Source organism: Panulirus ornatus, chromosome 28 (assembly GCF_036320965.1).
Source record: "Panulirus ornatus isolate Po-2019 chromosome 28, ASM3632096v1, whole genome shotgun sequence".
NCBI classification, from domain to species: Eukaryota; Metazoa; Arthropoda; class Malacostraca; order Decapoda; family Palinuridae; genus Panulirus; species Panulirus ornatus.
The window spans coordinates 21526283-21551894 of NC_092251.1; the positions used below are offsets into that span (position 1 = coordinate 21526283).

Genomic DNA, 25612 nt, shown 5'->3' on the forward strand with positions numbered 1-25612 from the left:
CATGGAAGCGGAAGTGGATCATAGGGTGGGGGAGGGGGCGAAAATTCTGGGGGCCTTGAAGAATGTGTGGAAGTCGAGAACATTATCTCGGAAAGCAAAAATGGGTATGTTTGAAGGAATAGTGGTTCCAACAATGTTGTATGGTTGCGAGGCGTGGGCTATGGATAGAGTTGTGCGCAGGAGGATGGATGTGCTGGAAATGAGATGTTTGAGGACAATGTGTGGTGTGAGGTGGTTTGATAGAGTGAGTAACGTAAGGGTAAGAGAGATGTGTGGAAATAAAAAGAGCGTGGTTGAGAGAGCAGAAGAGGGTGTTTTGAAGTGGTTTGGGCACATGGAGAGGATGAGTGAGGAAAGATTGACCAAGAGGATATATGTGTCGGAGGTGGAGGGAGCAAGGAGAAGAGGGAGACCAAATTGGAGGTGGAAAGATGGAGTGAAAAAGATTTTGTGTGATCGGGGCCTGAACATGCAGGAGGGTGAAAGGAGGGCAAGGAATAGAGTGAATTGGAGCGATGTGGTATACCGGGGTTGACGTGCTGTCAGTGGATTGAATCAAGGCATGTGAAGCGTCTGGGGTAAACCATGGAAAGCTGTGTATGTATGTATATCTGCGTGTGTGGACGTATGTATATACATGTGTATGGGGGGGGGGGGCCATTTCTTTCGTCTGCTTCCTTGCGCTACCTCGCAAACGCGGGAGACAGCGACAAAGTATAAAAAAAAAAAAACCAATAATAATAATAATAATAATAATAATAATAATAATAATAATAATAATAATAATAAGGATAATGATAATAGCACTATATAAGCAGGGTAGTCAAGTCTTTGTACAAATGCAATTGGAGGTTCCTGATGACGCTCACAATTGTTGGAATGGAGCAGTCATTGCAATGGCTTGCACGATCTCATACAGGTTATGTGCAGTTCTGGTGCCGAACAAGGGACAAGGGATCTTGCATGGTATGAGGAGACGGTGGCGGGAATGGTGCAGTAGCTTCATCCTAAGCTATCAGATGAGGCCCAGGTGATGAACAGAGTTGGTAGGGTCTTGTGTGTTGAGCGTTTTTTGGTTAGCAGTTTCAGAAAAAAAACAAGATGGGTAAGGAGGGAGACCAGGCGAGGGAGGCTCAAGTGAGTTTGGGAGGACTGAGAGTCAGGAGATAATCTTCAGTTCATGTGTAGGGAGTCCATGTCTCTCGAGTCAACGAAGGATGTAAAGACGGTAGATGGAGGACTCGATGATGGGATTGCCGTGCTCCTCCAGCTCAGTCTGTCGTCCGATGTGATACGGGGAAGCTCTGTGCACTCAACTGGGCCTGCGGCTGAGTGAGACAGTATGGCAGTGGACCAGGGCTGGAAGCAAGGGTGTTGGTGGTGACGTGGTTCACGGAGGTTCAGTTCCGTAAAATCTTGAAGATATTCGAGAGCTGTTGTCATCGCTGGTACCAATGACAGAGTTGTCAACATATGTCTAGCAACTATGCGCGTCCACCAGGATATCATTTCTAAGAATGAGGAAATATTACGGGACCATCTATATGTACCCGGCGGACGCTACAAGTCAGGGACTGGAAGATGGAGCTCCTCAACAGCGAACAGCCAGACAACGCTCACTGAGGGAGTCTGTAACCCATGGAATGAGACTCTTCCTCAGCCTGAGGTCGATTGCTTTGCCTATTATGTTGATCATGGCGAAAGCTTTGATGTCAACGAAGTTGAAAGCCACAGTTGTCATGCGGCTGGTAAAGTAGGTATTCATGTTACTATATTGCTGAAAGTTTAGGGTTGGTAATGTCTTTGTACTCTAATTGACTCCGGAAATTTCGCAGGTTAGTTTAGGATCGGTCGAAGCAATGAAAGACTGGGACTGTTGAGTTCGATACTGAGGAAACATGTGAATACTTCCAATCAGTGGAGTACTTTGGCTACAAAGAGAAGCATTGATGGAGTATAGACTAGTTCTGGGGAGAATTCAGTTTCATTAAATCAATGTATGTACCGCAACACTTTACCTAGAGGCTTAAGAACCGTATGACTGAGTATTTGTTGTTGTCAATGTGAAGTCTCCTGCAGTGGCTGGCGAAGTGACTGATTAAGCCATATTACTGAATAGGTGAGTAGCGGAGGTAAAGGCAGGAGTCTACTCGTTCAAACCCCTAAACTCTTAATATCCTTAACCGCTGACTGATGCTGAATTCCTTCACTGTATCTTGGTAAGTTGATCAAACTTCCTCGCATCATACATCTCACAAATTACCTTGTTACTGAGGTCGCACTAGAGGTCGATGTTACTATGTTAATAAGCCCGGTCACGTTAACATGTTTCTCTTTAAATATGTGGTGTGATCCAGGTCACGTTAGCTGAATGTAGTCTTCCGGGTATCCGGGAAAAAGCACTTGTAAGCTTCTGTGATAAAGTAATTTTCCATTTGGCTTCATCGTTATCACCCGCTCGGCACTTTAACGACACCGAACGCATTGTCTAACATGAGGTATTGCAGAATCGGTAACCGGCCTGTGTCGCTAGACTTTCGGCTGCAGACACTGGGTCGTCGTGAGTGAGAGAACCAGAGACCTGACTCGTGTGCTTCAGTGGACTGGGTGACATTGGCTGGGATGGTAATTACTGATCAATATCTATAGCTTAAGGTCAGGAGTGTTATGAATGCGTCAGGGAAAGTCTACACACATATTCTATTAAATACAGCTGCTTCAGGAATCAGGGGTGTCACTTTTATTAAGCTCCTCGCACAACACTAACGTGACAAAAATATACTTGAGCATATCTGAGGAGGTGATAAGACGAACCACAAGTGTGTCTGTAGGTGGTGCTGAGCAGAAGATACCGCATGCAATAAATGCATGGTGCAAGCGGTTTGGTAAAAAAAAAAAAAAAAAAAAAGGGGGGGCCACAACGCCTTCACAACTTCAGGAAATTCGACAATAAGGAGATCAATTCGGGGGGAAAATGTATACGCTCGCAACTCGCCTATTGGTGTGAAGATAAAAGTGTACAACGATAAACAAATAGCCAGCGACGTGGACGAGCGGGGCTGAAACAGGCGTCATCCCCCTACCTCGGGAGGGCGAGTGGTCTGGTCTGTCAGCGTCACTGTATACACAACTGGTCCTCACCAGGTCACTGACACGTACAGTGGAAAGTGTACGTAATCTCACAGGTGGCAGGAGTTCTCTCTCTCTCTCTCTCTCTCTCTCTCTCTCTCTCTCTCTCTCTCTCTCTCTCTCTCTCTCTCTCTCTCTCTCTCTCACTTACAATAAAAGGAGGGGACAGAGTTGTATTAGGAAAGAGAGAGACTGACGGAGAGAGATCGTGAATAGCAGCATGCTAACTGGAAGGTACGGCCGGGAGGGAAACACACCAACAAGTGTGGTGTAACAAGTGTGAGTCTAAGGATCGTGTGTACACTTGTACACATGCAAGTACGTTTACAGATGTTTGCGCGTCTGTGTGTGTGTGTGTGTGTGTGTGTGTGTGTGTGTGTGTGTGTGTGTGTGATCATATTCTCATGCTCTCTCATGTTATGTTCCGGGTTCCGGTTCCGTTACCGTTATAACATCAATCTGTGTATAGCCATATGAAATACAGTCCCTTCTGTGTCAAGTGAGAGGAGGGCGTCCACCACAGCAGGTGGGTTTCGTCTTCATAGAGCAACACTCGTGTTACCGAGGCCCCACTACCGTGCTCGGCTACGTTTCCAGTGAATTTCGGATGACCTACGCTACAGACCATGTGCTAACGACCATAGTAACTCAATGTCGTGAACTATTAATTGCTAGATTATATCTTGCCGCAAATATGATTAGATGAAAAGTAACTCAGACGACAGGAGCACTGAAGGTTGATAAGTCATCGTGTACAAAAGTGTATTTGACAATTAACCGGTGTGATGTGGTAACATTGATGCAAAAGGATAAATTATGCCTTATTGTGAGTCATGTTCCACTCAGGACAAATACATGATTACGATAATGATTATCCTGGACTTGGACAGCATACATCGTCAGCAGTAGGCCAACTGTGTACGTTAAACAAGATTAGAGCAATGATTGCAGAGTGCTGAAGGACCATGATAATCTACGTACAATAAAACAGCTCACAAGAATATAGCTCTAGATAAACGTAAGTCTTAAAAACAATGAAAAATTACGTTTTCCAACCTGTTGATATCAGGGTAGACCTTAAGTTCATTACTGATCAGAACTTATGGGTTTGCATACATAATTTCCATGAAAAGTATCTCTTTTCTTTATTAACCTAACCAATCCTAACGTAAATTAACCTAATCTAATCATAACCTTACCTAATCTTACTGATAACGTGAATCAACATAGTTTATCCTTGCTCAAGGCTGCTGGATGCCACATCGCTAAATCCAGGATATAGATATAATCTACAATACTATAATCAATATTCATGACAAATATTTGGTTTCATGATGAAAATATGTTGAAGTGGTCTCTAAAAACTTACTATAACTTAGCAAGTGTTTTTGTTCTCAAGTATACGTTTTGATAAGTTTCTACGAATCCGAATGTTACCTTGAATATATGAGGATTTATAACCTATATATGGATAAAGATATATGTATAAGTGTTCAGGAAACCTATACGAGTCAAGAGATAAACACGCAATAATAGTTTCATGATTTCAAGTGGATTGCAGTCATTTATGGAACTTCCTAGTCCTGAAAATTGTCCTTTATAAGTGTATATGTCAACATCCAAACACGGTACTACACATGCACAAATACACATATTCAAATATATATATATATATATATATATATATATATATATATATATATATATATATATATATATATATATATATATATAGACACACCCTTACACGAAAACGTTTGAGTTAAATGATGAAGTCTTACGAATGTAATATGTCCTCCCCGTATTGCACAAACAGGTAGCCACCATCCACACGAGTCAAGAAGGAATGACGGTCACAATCTTCAAGGTTCAGAACCAGTTTGATGATGTCAGCAGCGGACACTTCTTCAAAAGATAGAACAACAGCGGAACATAGACTAGTGTATGAAGCAAAGCAAGACACTAGCGAGGGAAGATGTGAAGAAGTACTTTTATATTTCCAAAACGGTAGAAAATGCTGAAATCTAAATGCTGGCATGATAAAAATGTTTAAAAAGTTGAGATAATTGAGAAACTTCAAGAGACTTGGCCTCACAAGTTCAGAACTCCCTCCCCAAGCAATATGAAGAGGCAATTAGAAAGTAAAATGGGGTTAGTCTTTCTGAAGGTGCTTGAGGACGATACAAAGGCGTCGCAGAAGCCCGTGATGCCTTCTGGCAAATGCCTTGTGAAGGGCTTCCTACACCATCAGATCCATGGTTTGGCAGCACTGAACTACCGGGAATTTTCAAGAAAGTTTATCAGCCGACGGGAGTTGAGAGGTTAGTGAGAAACACCCGGAATGTTAATTACTGTGGAAAGCATTCGGAAGCGGAGCGTTTTAGGTGCCAGAAGTCACTATTACAACGATGTCAAATCGAAGTTATCATTTGTCGTCAAATTCGTGAAAGCGCAATTAGGCTATAAACCAACTGTTTATACGTGCTTTCATCTTCAGTCATGTAAATATATGCATAAAGACATATTGAAGATGAGGAATTCCGGGAATGTGAAGCATTCGACGCTGGAAGCACAGCAAAATTTTATTTAAAAGGCGTAAGATGGTTTGCAAAAACGCATGCAAGTGCAGCTGCAAAACAATGGAGGATCAAATCATTGCAGGCCAAAAAAGAACAACTGTTCTTCAAAAAAAAAGAGACACGGAGAACAGGCAACAAACACGAAGATGATCTCATACAATGGTGCAATGGGCCTCTGTACATCCATTTATAAACAAGTCCAAAAAGGCAACACGGAATGACTAAAACTGGCAGAATGTTGGGTTTGAGGAGCACAATCTGAACACATTTCCGCACTAGAAAACAATTTCTGCTTGTGACGATAAATGTTTAACGTCATGGAGGTGGCAGAATGCTTAAATACAGCCAGATAAGAATAAATTTGATGAAATATAAAGCTTTAGGATTTAAAAAAATGGATATGGAAGCCCTATCTAGAGTAAGAAATGCCATAAATGAAAGAAATGACAAGGCCAAGTGACTCACAAGTGAGGCAACCGAGAATATGAGAGAGGAAATTACAACAGAGAGAACAGGAGGTCTTGGGAATGTTACTGATGACCGTGAGCTTTTATGTCATAATGGCTTTGAACACATGAAGGTGTGCTGAAAGTGTAATGACAAACCCGTAGCCAGGACTCTCCAAGGCGAACCTATTCTTTTTGCGGAAAAAGGCGAGTGATAATGGCGGGTTGGATTGCATTCGATTCCTGGATAAGCTAAGAATAGTAATTTTAAAGATTTTAAAGACACAAGTGTTCATTTACTAAATGAAGCTTTATATCATGCCGTCTTATAACTACGATGATAAAAAAAAGCACCTTTGTTGTCAAGAGGAGGAGGGTAGCCCGACCCCTACTAGTAACTCCTCCATGGGGAGGTGGGTCGATCCCCTGCTACTTCTCCAATGGAAGAGGGTTGCTCGACCCCTACTAATCCTCTAAGGGGAGGAGGGTCACTCAACCCCCTACTACCACTCCAAGGGGAAGGACGGTCGCTCGACCTCCTACTACTCCCGCTAGGGATGGGGATCGCTCGACCCCCTACTACTCCTCCTTGGCTACGGGCCTGATGGACCAGCTGGCAATTAAAGAGAGGTGATTGACGGCAGACGGTAAGAGACCCAAAAATCATTCAGAAAAAATGAAATGAGACCTGGAGAGACGTAGATCAACCAAGTCACTCGGTCCACAAAATGAAAACTGAGTCTATGAGGGAGTGATAAGGCAGGTTCTGGGGTTCTAGGTGTGATGGCGATGACTAAAGAGGGAAAAGCGCAACAAAACGGGACGTAGTGACACAGAGGCTTCCTGAGATATTCACTGATAATAAACCTACAGTGTGAATCTTAGGTGAGTCAGTCATCGACAGTAAGGAAGGTCTCGTGTTGGGAGATGCAGTAGGGAAGGCCAGCGACGCACCCAACTGTGGCAAACCTACGACAGACCATCATACAAAAGGAATACAACTCGAAAGTTTATTCAGAAAAAAGGACAAATGAAATATTGAGGGAGAGGGAAGGGAAATAAGAAGGAATACAACATTAATTAAAGAATGAATAAATGCAAAGGAGAGAAGCCATTAACTGTCAACAATAAAATAGAATAATGCAAGGTTCGTACGAGAGAATATGTACTCATGAATGTGGGTCGCTGGTTGGTTGTTTGGGTTTTATTAAAGCCTATCAACTGTCAGGGTCATCAGATCCGTAACGTCAAGCCACAGTCCGGTAACCGAACCTTTAACATCTTATTTTGCTGATGAGGATAATAATATGATCATATACCTTCTCACTGTGCATGTGGCCAGCATAAAGGCTGCGAAAGAAAATGGACGTCGAACAGCTGCCTAATTGGAAACCAGACACGAAAGGTTTTTATGATGCTGCTTTGTAATGTGCAATTACCTATTTGTACTGTCCTATTTGTAATCGCCTATTTGTACTATGTGTGTGTGTGTGTGTGTGTGTGTGTGTGTGTGTGTGTGTGTTTCTAGTTTTGCAAGTTCTACACCGAAACATTTAGTGATATCGTTTTATCAATCTGATATCAATATGGTAGCAATCGTTTCCCCCGTTTCTCAACACTTGGCTCACTACGGCACACTGGGAGCAGGTGTTGACCCCTGGCTGGCCTGTCGCCACTTCCTACGGTCTCAGTGAACCGTCTTGAGGAGCAGGAATGACTGGTTGGTGGCCAAGATTATCCCACGTCTCTCGTTTTGTCTTTCACGCTTTTTGATGTCTAACTGTCAGTTTTGATTTGCCACAACATCGATCTAAATCATTTTTTCTCACTTCACGAACAACTGATAACTAATATGTTCAACAATTAAAATTGCATCATAATATAAGGATTATCATTAAAGCTTAATTTTTTTACATTCATAAATAAATTCTTGATTTAGTTATGATGGGTTTATAACAGCAGGGCTCCATGGCATGTGGAACACCGTAGTATGAAATACCGTCTGAGTGTGAGGAGGAGGATAGTATGAGGCAGTTGTGGCTGACCAGAAGGGAATGAGGACACGACGGGGTCTGTCGGGCAGTGAGGGGTGTGAGTAGTGACCTCGGGGAACATAAGGACCGTCAGCATGGGGTAGAGCCCACATGAGTTCGAATCCTGGTCGCAGCCGTCGGTCAACAGTCAATCCAGTTATTCTTCCCTCTTAAGGAGCTGCTCGTTAAATTGGGTAGATGGTTTAGGCTAGAATATATATATATATATATATATATATATATATATATATATATATATATATATATATATATATATATATATATACAAAGGCAAAGGGGATAAGAGTGAGTGCTCAAATTACAGAGGTATAAGTTTGTTGAGTATTCCTGTTAAATTATATGGGAGGGTATTGATTGAGAGGGTGAAGGCATGTACAGAGCATCAGATTGGGGAAGAGCAGTGTGGTTTCAGAAGTGGTAGAGGATGTGTGGATCAGGTGTTTGCTTTGAAGAATGTATGTGAGAAATACTTAGAAAAGCAAATGGATTTGTATGTAGCATTTATGGATCTGGAGAAGGCATATGATAGAGTTGATAGGGATGCTCTGTGGAAGGTATTAAGAATATATGGTGTGGGAGGCAAGTTGTTAGAAGCAGTGAAAAGTTTTTATCGAGGATGTAAGGCATGTGTACGTGTAGGAAGAGAGGAAAGTGATTGGTTCTCAGTGAATGTAGGTTTGCGGCAGGGGTGTGTGATGTCTCCATGGTTGTTTAATTTGTTTATGGATGGGGTTGTTAGGGAGGTGAATGCAAGAGTTTTGGAAAGAGGGGCAAGTATGAAGTCTGTTGGGGATGAGAGAGCTTGGGAAGTGAGTCAGTTGTTGTTCGCTGATGATACAGCGCTGGTGGCTGATTCATGTGAGAAACTGCAGAAGCTGGTGACTGAGTTTGGTAAAGTGTGTGAAAGAAGAAAGTTAAGAGTAAATGTGAATAAGAGCAAGGTTATTAGGTACAGTAGGGTTGAGGGTCAAGTCAATTGGGAGGTGAGTTTGAATGGAGAAAAACTGGAGGAAGTGAAGTGTTATAGATATCTGGGAGTGGATCTGGCAGCGGATGGAACCATGGAAGCAGAAGTGGATCATAGGGTGGGGGAGGGGGCGAAAATTCTGGGAGCCTTGAAGAATGTGTGGAAGTCGAGAGCATTATCTCGGAAAGCAAAAATGGGTATGTTTGAAGGAATAGTGGTTCCAACAATGTTGTATGGTTGCGAGGCGTAGGCTATGGATAGAGTTGTGCGCAGGAGGATGGATGTGCTGGAAATGAGATGTTTGAGGACAATGTGTGGTGTGAGGTGGTCTGATCGAGTAAGTAACGTAAGGGTAAGAGAGATGTGTGGAAATAAAAAGAGCGTGGTTGAGAGAGCAGAAGAGGGTGTTTTGAAATAGTTTGGGCACATGGAGAGAATGAGTGAGGAAAGATTGACCAAGAGGATATATGTGTCGGAGGTGGAGGGAACGAGGAGAAGAGGGAGACCAAATTGGAGGTGGAAAGATGGAGTGAAAAAGATTTTGTGTGATCGGGGCCTGAACATGCAGGAGGGTGAAAGGAGGGCAAGGAATAGAGTGAATTGGAGCGATGTGGTATACCGGGGTTGACGTGCTGTCAGTGGATTGAATCAGGGCATGTGAAGCGTCTGGGGTAAACCATGGAAAGCTGTGTAGGTATGTATATTTGCGTGTGTGGACGTATGTATATACATGTGTATGGGGGTGGGTTGGGCCATTTTTTTCGTCTGTTTCCTTGCGCTACCTCGCAAACACGGGAGACAGCGACAAAGCAAAAAAATATATATATATATATATATATATATATGCATATAGTGCATATGAACGCGCACTTCCATATAACATATAAACCTCCAACAGCCAGGATCGAACCCGGGACCTTTGCGTGGGAGGTGGGTGTCTACCGCTAGGCTATGATCGCCCCTAATAGGGATATGACAATTCGAATATTATGTAATCGAATACCCTTCGTCTCACGTTGGTGTGCAACGGAGTCTCCACTGGTCAAATCCTATCAGTCTCATACAACCAGCTATCTGCTGTTTGGTAAGCTTAAGCTCTTAACAGCGTATATTATACTAAAACTGGATCACGGTTCTCAAGCCTGATCACTAGTCTTGAAAAAGCAGAGATCTGAACGAATGGCTCCAGAGTAGAGCAAATAGCCTGGTACGTGAATTAGAGAACTGAGCCACAAATCTGTCCACCACTGAGAAAAGAGAAAGAGTTGTCTTCTAGTATAGGAATCAGGTGGAAGATGGCTAGTCACCAATTCTTCGAGAGATGCAGTGCCAGAACTGGTTAGAAAAGATATAACGAAATACTGGTCTATTTTAAGGATGGTGAATGGTTGAAATTGGCAGAGAACCAGAGGTTATCCAACTTTTTGATGGGATAGTGAATTCAAGAGGGGGTTTCCCACGAACATATAAGTCTCTCTCTCCCCGTATTGCACAAGTAGGCAGTTACAAGAAGGTAATTACAAGTAGGTAATTACCAGCTGAAGACCCAGAACACACACATGCAGCGGCTCCTGACCCCATGCATGTAATCCTTTAACGAGCCAGTCGTAATGTAATCGGCCATTACAACTGGTGTAATAACAGATCCGGTAACAGCTTCCCTGTGATTGTGGGCTGGCGGTAGGTAGGTGGGCGGGGAACGAGTGATAAAGGTATGGGATCTGACCCTCACATACCATCATCATACTCAAAAATATTCCTTTCCATCACCAGGAAATTATAGTCTAGATTATACGGTGTCAGAACCAGGCCCTTAAAGCCACCGTAATTCTACCTTCTCCCCATGACACAGGGGTCAGGATGACGCTATAAACTATCCCTCCCTCAGGTCCTTGACTCTGATGACCTTCCTGACCTTTGACCTGGATGACGTCCCTAACCCTTGATCTGGATGACTTTCCTAACCCTTGATCTGGATAACAACTCCAACCCTTGGCCTAGATGACCTCCCTGACCCTTAAATTGGTTGACTTCTCTGAAACTTGACCTGGATGACTTTCCTGGCCCTTGGTCTCGGTGGTTTCCTTGACCCTTGACCCGGATGACTTCCTTGACCCCTGACCTGGTTGACCTCCCAGACCCTTGAACTTGATAACCTCCCTGACCTTTAACCTGAATGACTTACCTGACCCTTGATCTCGGTGACCTTCCTGACTGTTGACAATGATGACTACATCAGAGACGAGGAGATGAAACACTTACAAGTACGGCTGACGTGTGGTGACCACCTCCGTCTGCCACCACCACCACCACTTGTGTTTGCCACACGTCCATCCACCACATGCTGGCGGGCAAACAATGGTGGGGTAGAGGATCAATATGTGTCACTTGCATGACGAGATCCCCGTCAGATAAACCCAGCTCCCCCAACATCACTAGAAAGTTTCGTGTATCACGAACCAACACCACTAAATGTTTCCTGTGTCGTGAACCAACATCAGTGAAACGCTGTGGTGTTTCCTGTGTCGTGAACCATCACTAATGAAACGCTGTGGTGTTTCCTGTGTCGTGAACCATCACTAATGAAACGCTGTGGTTTTTCCTGTGTCGTGAACCATTACTAATGAAACGCTGTGGTGCTTCCAGTGTCGCCAACCATCACTAATGAAACGCTGTGGTATTTCCTGTGTCGTTGACCATCACTAATAAAACGCTGTGGTGTTTTCTGTGTCGTGAACCATCACTAATGAAATGCTGTGGTGTTTTCTGTGTCGTGAACCATCACTAATGAAACGCTGTGGTGTTTCCTGTGTCATGAACCATCACTAATGAAACGCTGTGGTCTTTCCTGTGTCATGAACCATCATCAGTGAAACGCTGTGGTGTTTCCTGTGTCTTGAACCATCACTAATGAAACGCTGTGGTCTTTCCTGTGTCATGAACCATAATCAGTGAAACGCTGTGGTGTTTCTCGTCACTCACAACTCTGGTGATGTCACAGGGAACATGTGTCATCAACAACTGGACAAGTCATTATCTGTTCCAGCCAAACTCCACAGATAGTTGTTAAAATCTGTGGTTATCACCACTGAAGGCAGCTGCCTCCAAAGTTGATTGATAAAATCTGTGGTTCGGCCCTAATGTAGCCAGTTGCCTTCCAACAGATAAGCCTGTAACATCAGCACCCTCCCACAGACACATGTCTCAAATACAGTTAGGTAATGATAGGCTATATGGCTCGGTACATTGTTACAGCAGCCTTGCCTCTGACGACCTACTCAATGCCTCCTGTGCAGTCCGTTCGGTAAATGAAACCCAACACCTTACTGTAACCTAAACATCTTAATAGTAAGATGGTCCCTTGGGGTTAGGAGCAATTTTCAGTAAACTTCATAGCACCCTACCGAACATTTAGTGGATGAGTTTCTTCTGCATCAACAAAGCTCTTGAGGAACAGAACGGGTATGGACTCTCGGAAAGTCAGATGCCCACCACGGTGGAAATGTGGGTTGATTTTATGCAATCAATAATACAACAGATGTCCTCTGTCCTCAAGAACTCATTTTTATCTATACTGGAGTCAAGACCGCCTAAATTTAACGGACACCACCCTACCACCATAGCCACAGCGTCAACTGCAGCGGTACGATGACCTGGGGCAGTAACAATTGCTCTCACACGATAATCCAAACTTCTGTGGGTCACAAGAACAACTTCTAAGCAATAGAAATTTAATTAAATGATCATATATATATATATATATATATATATATCAAAAACAGGTTATATGGAGCTTTAAAGATAACTACTTAAACCTAACATCTCAGCCTATCTAACAAAAAGGACCCCCCGAGTCTGCAACACACCCTCTTCAGTAATTACTTCGTCTTCCTTAATCCACACTCACAGTCTCCCCTCTACAGAAATATATATGAATCAACATTCCTGTGAAATACGAAGGTATAAAAACGCAACAGCTAACATAATGGTACAAGTCCCATACCCTACTCACGTATCCAGTCTCCACCATGGTTTCGTCAGCTTCAAACATCTGTAAAATCTATGAATGTGGTTCAGCCTCTCCCGGGCGACCTGATGGACACAACAGGCAGGCTTCAAAAGTGACAGGTTTATGAGTCGTACAATAAGAGGTCTGTAAAGGAGAACGGACGGGTGAGGCACACACAACCTCCCTTAACGTCTCTACAAGCTGAGAAAACATAGACTAAGCTAAGAAGCGAGTCATGGGAGATTCACTTGTTAAAGAGAAATACAGAAAAAGTGAAATACGAAGTGAAACCCACCACTGCAGTCCACTTCCTCATAGCCTTAGCTACTGATCAACTCGTACCTCTAGTGATCATCTCATTCTGAAATAAAATCACTACGAAGAATGTTCCAAACTTAATGCAATACACTCGTGCTAAGGGGTAATTCAACAATAACATCGCGTGTGGCAACACAGGCTCAACGAACGGAATCTCCACCACCCCTGAGAAGCTGTACATTGCCATCACTATAGACAAACAGCGCCAGGGTATGACAGTATCCCACACTCATTTCTCCCATTAACCTCCTAAAGACATGCTCCTGAAGTTATACGAGTCTCTAAATCACTACACCGCCTGCAGCCTGGACAGAGAGCACCACCGTACCTAACACAAGACCCAGCTCAAACAAATGTTGACCTAAAATCTCTAACTCCGTATTTCTGTAAATATTTAGATTCCACTCTTACTAGACGAGTATATTACAACTCAAATAAACTGTCCTCATTGCTGTATGATTTTGTAACAAGTGAAGGCGTCCAACACTGTTTACTGGCCGAGACGTAAGACTTAAACTGACTGCCCTGGATGCATGGGAAGCTTAACTGGACCGGTTACCTGTCTAACACACGCTCCGGAATGCTATTAAGGGAATCATATACGTGAAAACAAATCCTCTGAGCTTGGTGATCCTTGAGATCATGTAAAGTCTTTCCATAAGAGCCTGAGAAACAATTATTAGACATGAAGACAACTGTATTAAAACCAATCCACCAAACCAGCTAATAAAAGCTCCTCACACGGACTGGTGAGACCTCGATGCGGTGTCTACCAGTCGTCTCAACTGACAAGACTAAGATACTCATTGACATGGTGGGTGCCCTATAACCCCTTCTATATCCATATCATGCACCAGACAAGTCATAACTAGTGGTACTTAGGCGTGACAACAGGTTACGTGCAACAACCCTCTGTGTATGTTAACAGCCGGCGCCTCTTTAAACCTCTCAAAGATCTTGTAAGTAAACAGACAAGAGTGGGCATAACCTCAACTAAAACCTTCTACATCCTGGACATCAAAACTGTTATCGGCTGCCGTGCCTTACATCCATCTAATCTTAATCTCTATCTAAAACAACGAATAATTCATTGATGGCGCCATACGGCTCCTCCTGGGCTGTACAATATAACCAATGATATCATGAACATCAGAAATGAACTTGTCAGTTCCTACATATATACAATACAGGCTCATGACTCATCACTGTTCCGTGATCCATGTGCCTTAAACATCTAGTTCACCATCTATATATCACTGTCTCAGAGAAAATAAATATTAACAAAGTTTATGGAAATATTTTCTAATTATACGTATACCCTTCACGTCTCTCGAGTTTTAAAATCACTTTGTTCAGTTGACTGCACGCCGTTGTAAGCGCATGACGAGAGCTTCAGGTTTAACAGATATGGTCGTGGAATTGGTTTGTTCCACCATTAGACCCATTCCCACACAACAAGAAATACCACATCAATAATTTCTTATTATGACCCGACCTTTCAAACTTTTAACTTTCCGATATTTTATGGTATGATCACTCCATAGCAACACACAGCGAGGCTTTACACACCAAACCATTTGGGGTACATTCCAAAGGCAAAGTTATTTCAACCACACGTTGCACCCTGTATAGTATATGTTCATCGTAAACCATCAGGGAATCCCTCACGTGTGTTGAAAATATGTTTGATATTACCACTGGATGGTTGGTGTTTAGGGATTTGTGTCTATTAACTGTAAAGGTTATCAAGGCCGTCAACTACCAGCTACAGTAGAGCCAACAGAAGGTAATTCTAAAACACCTTTCCAGATGTTATGGATAATTCTAAGACCACAGACACACACACACACACACTCGTAATAAAAGCAAGTATGTAATATTTTCTTCCGTTAAGCTATTATGGCCATAAGGCGTCATGCGAGACATACCGCTGCTGCACATGATACCCTGAACATAGTATGTTCTATCAGGGTAATTAAGCTTAATATATGTCTGTGTTTTCTGTTCTTTCTTATAAATATACCAGCCTTGCTGTTATTAGTGTTCATTGACCACGATGTTATGCAGTGATAATACTCACATACAGATCCTCTTCTTACTGTATGCCTCCTGATACATGATGGATATCATCTTGTATTGTTTCTGTGTTCCATTTCCAGTTCATAACTACGGTACTCATAAATCAACGCACTGGCCACATGCGGTTTTACTGCCAACAAGGATACCTTTAATTAACGTAATTCTCGAAAGAAATTATCTTTATATTTATAATTCAGATATGGTAGAATCATTTAGTTATATAATTAAGTCAATTATGATCAGTATGATTAATCTAAAGCAATGATTAGTAATATCACTATGAATATTCAATATTTCAGGATGCATTATGCTATGGTAAGCTGTTTCTCAAAACGACCTCCCCTTGTTCTACCTTAACCTAAAAACGGCCTTGCCTCTCCAGTTCACCTTATCAAAGATAGTTTAAAACCATATACCTAAACCTCTGGGTTATTAACTCTTCCTTTATTAAATCTAAACCTTGGAGAACCACTAAAGCTGACATATACGATGTTCCAGAGAAGGAAGAGGATCAGATCATGCCCAGGTTAGGTATTTCCTTAGTAACCATTTACTGTGTACTGAATGGCATGACCTTAACTTATAAACTAGCATTTCCTGACGTTTATTAACATCAGAATGGGAGGAACAGTAGTGAGTGACGTACATGACATACGTGAACGTATGGTGAACGTATACATAGATGTCTCCAACGTACAACTCAGTTGGGCAATCACAACGTAGACTTAGCGAGGATATAAACCAATGATAACGCATATCACGGCTTCATCCGTTCCCAAAGCGGTTATCATCTCTCAGTAATATGCCAGTCCATAATGAAGTGATAAAGTTTCCCTAGCAAGCGGGAGCGCAACGGCGGCCTCATTTGGGTCTATCTGATGTTGGGCTTCGCCACCACACGGAAGGTAGTCATGTGACATGTTATTCTTCCATCTGTATTGGTGCATTATGACGTGTGATATACGGGATCCGCAGACAAATGCTGCATTCACAAGACAATAGAATGCGTGAGTAACACCCCTACTTCCGCATTCCCTACTTCACACACTAGCCTATGGAAAGCCGTTCTCGCCTGTATTCGTTACATCACACTTTGTTAATATAGGTATATATATATATATATATATATATATATATATATATATATATATATATATATATATATATATATATATATATATAAAAGTGTCCACATGATGGAACAGAAAACGGCCGGGATCCGCCAGCCGTGACATAGGCGCCAACATCCGCCGCCCGCCAGACCCGCCCTCCCGGAAATCAATGATGGCGGCAATTTGTATGATGCACCTGTGATTGTGGCCCGATAGCGGAGGTCTCCGTCCCACCGGTACCTGGGGCTGCGGGGCCGGAGTAGTGGATAAGCTGGCAGACTGTGGTCCTCAAGGGACAGTGGGTAGGGGGTCGGTAATGGCCCGGCGTGAGTGTTGGGCTGTGGCAGGCTGCTCCTAGCGATGTGACCCCCTCAGCTGATGCGGCCATCTGATATGTCGGCCTTTGTCGACGGAATGCTGTGACGTGGCTCGTGTGTTGTTACAGTAGGTTAGGATGTTCTTACTGGACTACTGCGCCCAGGTAATGAGGGTCCGCAGCCATGAAAAATGAGGGGAGCTCGCAAGCGACTTCTTCCGCCATGGGGATTTCTCTGACCCCTGCAATTATCATATCACGCTTATTTCTCATCTACTGTCCAACTACACCTCCACACACCCTGAAAAAACAGCTTCAATGAATGTCGTCTAGAGACACCTTTTTTCCTCACATATGTATACGACACTTTGAGGGGTTTGTTGGTGTCCAGCCTCACATAGAGACTAAGTCTAGCTGGTGCTTATAAAGTCTGGCTTTGAATTCGTTTGTTTTACTAGGATCAAGCATATGCTGTAAAGAACTTAACATTCATAGTCACCTCTGAAACAGTTTGTTTAATCTGTACTCTAAACCTTCCTCTGTATACGTTTGTCTCACCCTGATTTTGTTGGTGTTTGTTTAAGATTAAGCAACCACTTTTCTCTTTGTTGAAATCTTGTATTTCTCTTGAAAATCCCCTCTTATCCTCCTCTTCGCCCGCCAGTGATTGAATCTTTTAAAGTCGTTAACATCTCGTGGCTTTTGCTCTGAAGAACAAGCTCGCAGTTTCCAAATGAGCACTATTTTCTTTGTCGTATAGTTAACAAGTTTGTGGAAAGTAATTAAGGTATGAACGCATCACTTTTATATATATATATATATATATATATATATATATATATATATATATATATATATATATATATATATATATATATATATATATGTATATTTTTTTTTTCTTTTTTTTGCTTTGTCGCTGTCTCCCGCGTTTGCGAGGTAGCGCAAGGAAACAGACGAAAGAAATGGCCCCACCCCCCCCCCCCATACACATGTATATACATACGTCCACACACGCAAATATACATACCTACACAGCTTTCCATGGTTTACCCCAGACGCTTCACATGCCCTGATTCAATCCACTGAGAGCACGTCAACCCCGGTATACCACATCGATCCAATTCACTCTATTCCTTGCCCTCCTTTCACCCTCCTGCATGTTCAGGCCCCGATCACACAAAATCTTTTTCACTCCATCTTTCCACCTCCAATTTGGTCTCCCACTTCTCCTCGTTCCCTCCACCTCCGACACATATATCCTCTTGGTCAATCTTTCCTCACTCATTCTCTCCATGTGCCCAAACCATTTCAAAACACCCTCTTCTGCTCTCTCAACCACGCTCTTTTTATTTCCACACATCTCTCTTACCCTTACGTTACTTACTCGATCAAACCACCTCACACCACACATTGTCCTCAAACATCTCATTTCCAGCACATCCATCCTCCTGCGCACAACTCTATCCATAGCCCACGCCTCGCAACCATACAACATTGTTGGAATCACTATTCCTTCAAACATACCCATTTTTGCCTTCCGAGATAGTGTTCTCGACTTCCACGCATTCTTCAAGGCTCCCAGGATTTTCGCCCCCTCCCCCACCCTATGATCCACTTCCGCTTCCATGGTTCCATCCGCTGCCAGATCCACTCCCAGATATCTAAAACACTTTACTTCCTCCAGTTTTGCTCCATTCAAACTTACCTCCCAATTGACTTGACCCTCAACCCTACTGTACCTAATAACCTTGCTCTTATTCACATTTACTCTTAACTTTCTTCTTCCACACACTTTACCAAACTCAGTCAGCAGCTTCTGCAGTTTCTCACATGAATCAGCCACCAGCGCTGTATCATCAGCGAACAACAACTGACTCACTTCCCAAGCTCTCTCATCCACAACAGACTTCATACTTGCCCCTTTTTCCAAAACTCTTGCATTCACCTCCCTAACAACCCCATCCATAAACAAATTAAACAACCATGGAGACATCACACACCCCTGCCGCAAACCTACATTCACTGAGAACCAATCACTTTCCTCTCTTCCTACACGTACACATGCCTTACATCCTCGATAAAAACTTTTCACTGCTTCTAACAACTTGCCTCCCACACCATATATTCTTAATATCTTCCACAGAGCATCTCTATCAACTCTATCATATGCCTTCTCCAGATCCATAAATGCTACATACAAATCCATTTGCTTTTCTAAGTATTTCTCACAAAAACACTCTTCAAAGCAAACACCTGATCCACACATCCGCTACCACTTCTGAAACCGCACTGCTCTTCCCCAATCTGATGCTCTGTACATGCCTTCACCCTCTCAATCAATACCCTCCCATATAATTTACCAGGAATACTCAACAGACTTATACCTCTGTAATTTGAGCACTCACTCTTATCCCCTTTGCCTTTGTACAATGGCACTATGCACGCATTCCGCCAATCCTCAGGCACCTCACCATGAGTCATACATACATTAAATAACCTTACCAACCAGTCAATAATACAGTCACCCCCTTTTTTAATAAATTCCACTGCAATACCATCCAAACCTGCTGCCTTGCCGGCTTTCATCATCCGCAAAGCTTTTACTACCTCTTCTCTGTTTACCAAATCATTTTCCCTAACCCTCTCACTTTGCACACCACCTCGACCAAAACACCCTATATTTGCCACTCTATCATCAAACACATTCAACAAACCTTCAAAATACTCACTCCATCTCCTTCTCACATCACATCACATCACCATATATATTCTCCGTATATATATATATATATTCTCCGTATCCTTTTCTATCTAGCTGAAATTTTTCCTTATAGATCTCACAAAACCGTCTGCAGTTCGGGAATTTTTGTTACATTGCTGATTTCGTATCTATGCCTATCACCACTCCAATGTCCTTCTCTCTTAACTTTTCCTTTCATGTTAGCTGAGACGGCACGGACAACTTGAGCCAGGTACCCATTCTATCGACCAAACCCGAGGGATGAATGAACAGCTGGGTTGACTGTGGACCGACTGCCGCAACCAGGATTGGAACCTATGCCATGCTCGACCCTGGGCGGCCCGTGAATGCGTCACGGTCAGGAACGCTAACACCACGGAAGACCATTTCTAACGTTCTTTTATTACCTCCACCTACCATAGTGCATTCGTATTTCTCATTTTTCCTTCCACTGTGCATCCTTCGCATTTTCCCACATGGACTTTCAAAAGCTAGATCCTCGAACAGCAGCTTAACTTGTTGAGTCTTCCTGTAACAGCATATTATCCGTGTTGCTCGTAATGTTATTCCAGATTTTGGTGTCATCCGCAAAATCCTTTACACGACAATTTACAGTTTCACGGAAGTCATTCACACAGGAAAAAAACTGTCACCGGACAGACCCCCTGTGGCACTCTATTATCTACCAACTTCATTCTCATTTCTATCCTTGTAACATTTTTTTTTTTTTTTGTTAGAAAACTCTCAAGCCAACTTACAACTTTGCCCTGAACACCTACGCTTTTGATGAACGAATTTATCGTCTCTGTGTATCGAATGCCTTTTGGTAATAGAGAAATACTGTTCTTATATCTGTCAGGTGTTTCATTTTCGGTCCTCAAACTAAGTCAACAGAAGTTCTAATATTTGTTCGTCCAGACATATTCAGTCCTGGCTAGAGAGCTTTTTGTTATAAGTACAACGCACAGCCACTTCCTGATGTATTCCAACCGAAAAGTCTGCTTCTTCCTGCTTGATTTTGTACCCAAAACAGATGCCATGATGAAGTGATTTCACTCAAAACATCAAAACATGAGGACCAAGTTTTCCCGCGTGGGAATGACTAATATTTTGACCTACAAACTATTCCATTATAAATCGGTCATTGTCTCATTGTTGTTCCTATTATATCACTTTTTAAATATTTTACATAGACATTTGGCATCTGTAATGGCAGTATGAGCATTTTCACTGGTTCGTTAGATTAGCGGCACTAAATTTAGCAAGAAAGGATCGGGTTTATACATAGTTCATTTAATACATATTCATCAATGGTCGAGGCCCAAATAAACAGATGTGATGATGTTATTCACGTGCTGAGGATTTGGTTTTCTAGCAAAATTTTCGTTGTTACTCTTCATCTGTCACTGCTAGAAATCTTAGTAAACCAAATTCTACTACTTTGAAGAACAGCAATACATGGAAGGGAACTAATTTTTTCTTATCCACTTCTATGTATGATAATTTTGCGCGACTTTTTGAAGCCTCAGGGGGGCCTGGCCTCGTTACGCAAGCTAAAGATATAATCGGATGGTAATATGACCAACCGTGCAACAATTGGTGCGGTCATTTCCGCGAAATGGTCGGAAATTGACCCAAGTCCGACTGTTATTTTGTACACTGCAGTAGTACTATATTGAACAGTGCAACCCTGTGAACTTCCCTACATTACATACACAATACATAAACATACGACCAGATTTAAAAAAAAAAGTATTCTACTTTAAAAAAGTCTAAAAAAAAAGACGAATCTGGGAAAAATGTAATGGTTGGCAGCTCTACTCTAAATACTCATACTCATGGTCGCCTTCTTGTTCCCCACTAACGTAAGAAGTCCAATGAGTGCACTTATTTTCCACTATACTTGACGGTGACCTTTAGCATCCTCTGGACAAGAAGTGTCCAACTTACCTCTCTCTCTCTCTCTCTCTCTCTCTCCCGCGTTAGCGAGGTAGCACAAGGAAACAGACGAAACAGACGTTCCTTAACTACCCGTCAACACGTCTCATGGCGTCAGTGAACCATGAACCAACAACCACACACCGCCTCTCTCTCTCCTTGTCTCTGTCGTAATAAAAAGTTGTCGTTTGGTTTTATTAGGCCATCTGCTCTTGTCATCTCTCACCCAAGTCTTAGTCACTCCAACAATGCGGGGTTTCGTGTCACGGTGCTTTAAATTTTCTTACTTAACAATGATTCGTTCACTTGTTTACTAGCATTAATATATTCACATGCATGACAAACCTCTGCAATCCCGTCTCAAGAATTCCTCTTGGGGTGTGCCTTCATTGTTACAATCTTTCCGCTTCCTACAACTTATGACAGTCTCTCCTTTCTCTTTCCTGGCCTCTCTAAGTTCCTGCCTTAGTGTCCTGAGATGTTTCCCCTTCTCGTAGCGTCACGCCCGTATTGATACAAGTCTCTCCAGGCCGTCCCGTTCATACCTACGTACGTATGCATATAAGGAGTGACGTCTACTGGTGGCTTTATCTCACTGCCCTAGTGGTAAACTGACTTGACCTCGGCCGTTCAGCCGAGACGTGGAAGCCATGAACCAGTTACCTTGCCTACACCAACTCTCGAGACGCCTAATCAGATCACTGTACAGACGAATGTCGGCAGCATACTGCTGTTGGCTGCCCTGCTCTGCTTCAGGGCCTGTTTACATTTTGGACTGCCCTGTCCAGCTAAACTGATCACCTTACTGAACCCTTGAGGTATAACGGCTGAGTGATGGTGTTTTACAGTAATAAAAGACGTTTTCGTTATACAAGTAATGCAACTTCACAAAGGCAGATTCACAAATATGCAATTCATCAATGAAGTTTTAAGTGACTAGAAGTAACATCTGCAGTTCAGTTATTAGGAATAAGTTTTATACTGAATCGTTTGAAACAATTCAGTCCGTGATGTTTGCTGGCCAAATGCTTGTGTATGCTTGAGTATGTATATGTATGCAGAGATCTAACTGTAGCAAGATGTTCACGTGTATGTATATGTCTGTTTTCTTATCTACGAGTTTCCCAGTGCTTGCTTCTCCTCCCTTACCCACCATCCTCCCATTCTCTCTCTCTCTCTCTCTCTCTCTCTCTCTCTCTCTCTCTCTCTCTCTCTCTCTCTCTCTCTTCTCGTCAGCCAGGGGTGGTGTAGCTGGCCCTTCGGGACCCAGGTCGCCACGCACTCTGACCTTCTCAGTATTGACCACCAGCAGCGCCCACTTACCTCCGACTCGGCCTGAACCAAAACACTCATCACCGATACTTTCATAAAATGGTAAAACGTCAGACGCAGACACATGATTCCGAAATATTAGGCTGATGTGGGTATGATGGAAGCCTCGACAAGAGATTAACCAAACAGCGACTTCGGAAATACGTTGAGGAAAGAAATCGGTTCATGTGGGAGTCTGGGAGGGTTGAGGAACAGGTACGGGTAATTTTCCTTGTAGTGAAAGCCAGACGACGTGAGGGCAAGGTTAGGCACCTGTAAGCAGGCGCATGGAGGCACGGGCAAGATGACACATTGACAGGTCTTGCTCCACTGGCAGGGGGGATAACCAGGTTCCAACATGCAAAAAGATATCGCCTCATGTGTCCACACTCATACATGTCAACATGTGTGAACTGTACTGCAAAGTTTCATATGCTGCTTCAGGTGGATGTAAATGTAGTGTAAGATTACTATTTGCTTGTTACAGGCAGCGACTTTTACACTCGTGTTACCCCATCTCTTAACTTTGGTTATATGTCTTTACTTTTGTGTATGTCTCTGCAGGGTAGCTAGGAGCGGGATTCTCTGACACACCCCAGGTCATAAGTCCTGCTCGACCCTCGCCTCCCTGCGTATCACGAATAGTCCAGGCCATCCCAGCGCCACAGAAGCCTAACCTCAGGCCTCGACTGTCGCGTGGCCTTCTCTGGAATATGGCACACAAGCGTCATGACGGGCAACTGTATCCACTGGATCCTCATCTGACACACAGACATCGTGCCGCAACCCCAGGTCTGAGGCGAACAGTTCCGTGGTCACTGTGGCGGCCGTGACACACAAGCAAACAGAAAACGTTTCTACTGCAGCAAGACAACGTGTGAGTGTCAACAATACTTCTGATTTCCCTCTAACTTCAACATCATCTGGGAGTGGTGGAGGGTTGGTGATGGTGGTCAGGTGAGGAGCTGGTGGTGGGATGAAGGTTGGAATGAATGATGGGGATGCGTGAGGAAGGACAGAGTGCGGGGATGGGATTGGGGAGGAGTGACTAGGAAGGTTGTGGAAATGGGAAGACGGATGGAGTGTAAGGATTGGTACTGGGGAGACGTGACTGGGAAGGTCGTAGTCACAGGGAGATGGATGGAGTGTAGAAGTGGTATTTGGGAGAGATAACTAAATTGGACGAAGGGAGAAGGATGGAGTGTGCGAATGGTAGTGGGAGAAGTGACTGCGTGGGTCGCGTGCCGCATAACGTCCCCGCCCACCATACACGCCCCTTCCCTTACCCACCACGTCTGGCCTCTCTCCCGCCACAACCTCTAAACAGTTGCTGCACAGATGTAATTTGTGACCACCTGCATTGTCAATGAAGTCTTGCCTGCTGACCCTATTACCCGACCCCGTGGGTCGTTTGGACGACCTTTCCTCCACAGTCAGCCCAGAGAGCCAGCCTGCAGGGTGCAGGGAAAGTACCCGATAGAAGGGATTTAGTCTTCGTCAGGAAGACATGTGGCGCGACACGCGGGGTTACCATGAACGAAGTACACACACTATGTTTTATACACTCAGTAATTAAGTACACATATAATGCTCTTGGTGCATCCTATGTAAAATATATATATATATATATATATATATATATATATATATATATATATATATATATATATATATATATGTAAAATACTTTAATATTTTGAACAGAAATTATACGGTGAGAATTATATCATGGGAATTTCGTGGATCCGGTGTTGTACTCACAGATCTAGAGGACCCCAAGATACCGGGGAGCGGCGATGCCAGCACGTGAAAGCACTTATAAGTTGTACAAATAAAAACACAGACACGTGTACACTCACAGAGAGACAGCGGCCGACACATCTACACCCTTCACCGTCTAAAGAGGCACTGAACTGAGTGTAGCAGCAGTAGGTCGGCCCAAGTGAGTTATGCCCCATTCACAAGAGGAGCCGGTCGTTTCATCTTTATCTTCAACAGACTCTCCATGAACTTCGCCAGATGTTCATCTGCTGAAGCTTACGTCGATGAATATGTGAAATTTGCAAAGTCCATTGCATAAACTGATCTAAAAATAGCGGGAGAATACAAGATAAGAATGAACCCAGCCGGTACCTGGCCAAACGGTCCGCCTAGTTGCCAACTACCAAATATTACGGGACCGTCTCAACCGTGTAGCAGCATGCTGGAGGGCGACCGCCTCTGTCTTATGGGGAACAGCCATAAATAAGTACAACAGCCTACGACTTCACTTTGAAGGATGATTTCCCAGCTAACGAACAGACTGCAGCAAATTTGGGTTTCGCAGTAAGTTACATGCCTCAAGGGGAGTAATTCACTTTCAAAGGGACCTCCATCATAAACTGGTACTGAAAGAATCGTTCTTGCGGTAGGACCTCTCTCAAGAGGTACGTTATTGTTTTATCACCGTGTGTGTGTAACGCCCGGACAAAATTATCAGCTGCTGTCATAACCATGTGGATATCTTATCTCCATCTCGTCTAATAGTTCCGTAGACTAGTTTGCCTGTCATTTATTCATGACGGACGATTACGTCAGTGCTCTTCCCAGGCCAGTGTACCTGCGAGGGAAT

General features: G+C 43.3%; 1 protein-coding gene across 1 annotated transcript in view; it reads right to left on the minus strand.

Moving 5' to 3' along the window:
* The window catches only part of LOC139757885 (uncharacterized), a 686077-nt gene extending 661084 nt beyond the window's left edge, over positions 1 to 24993 (minus strand). The window contains 1 exon segment of the mRNA XM_071678807.1: positions 24861 to 24993. The gene's annotated coding sequence lies outside the window, so the exon portion shown is untranslated.
* Positions 24994 to 25612: the final 619 nt, after the last annotated feature.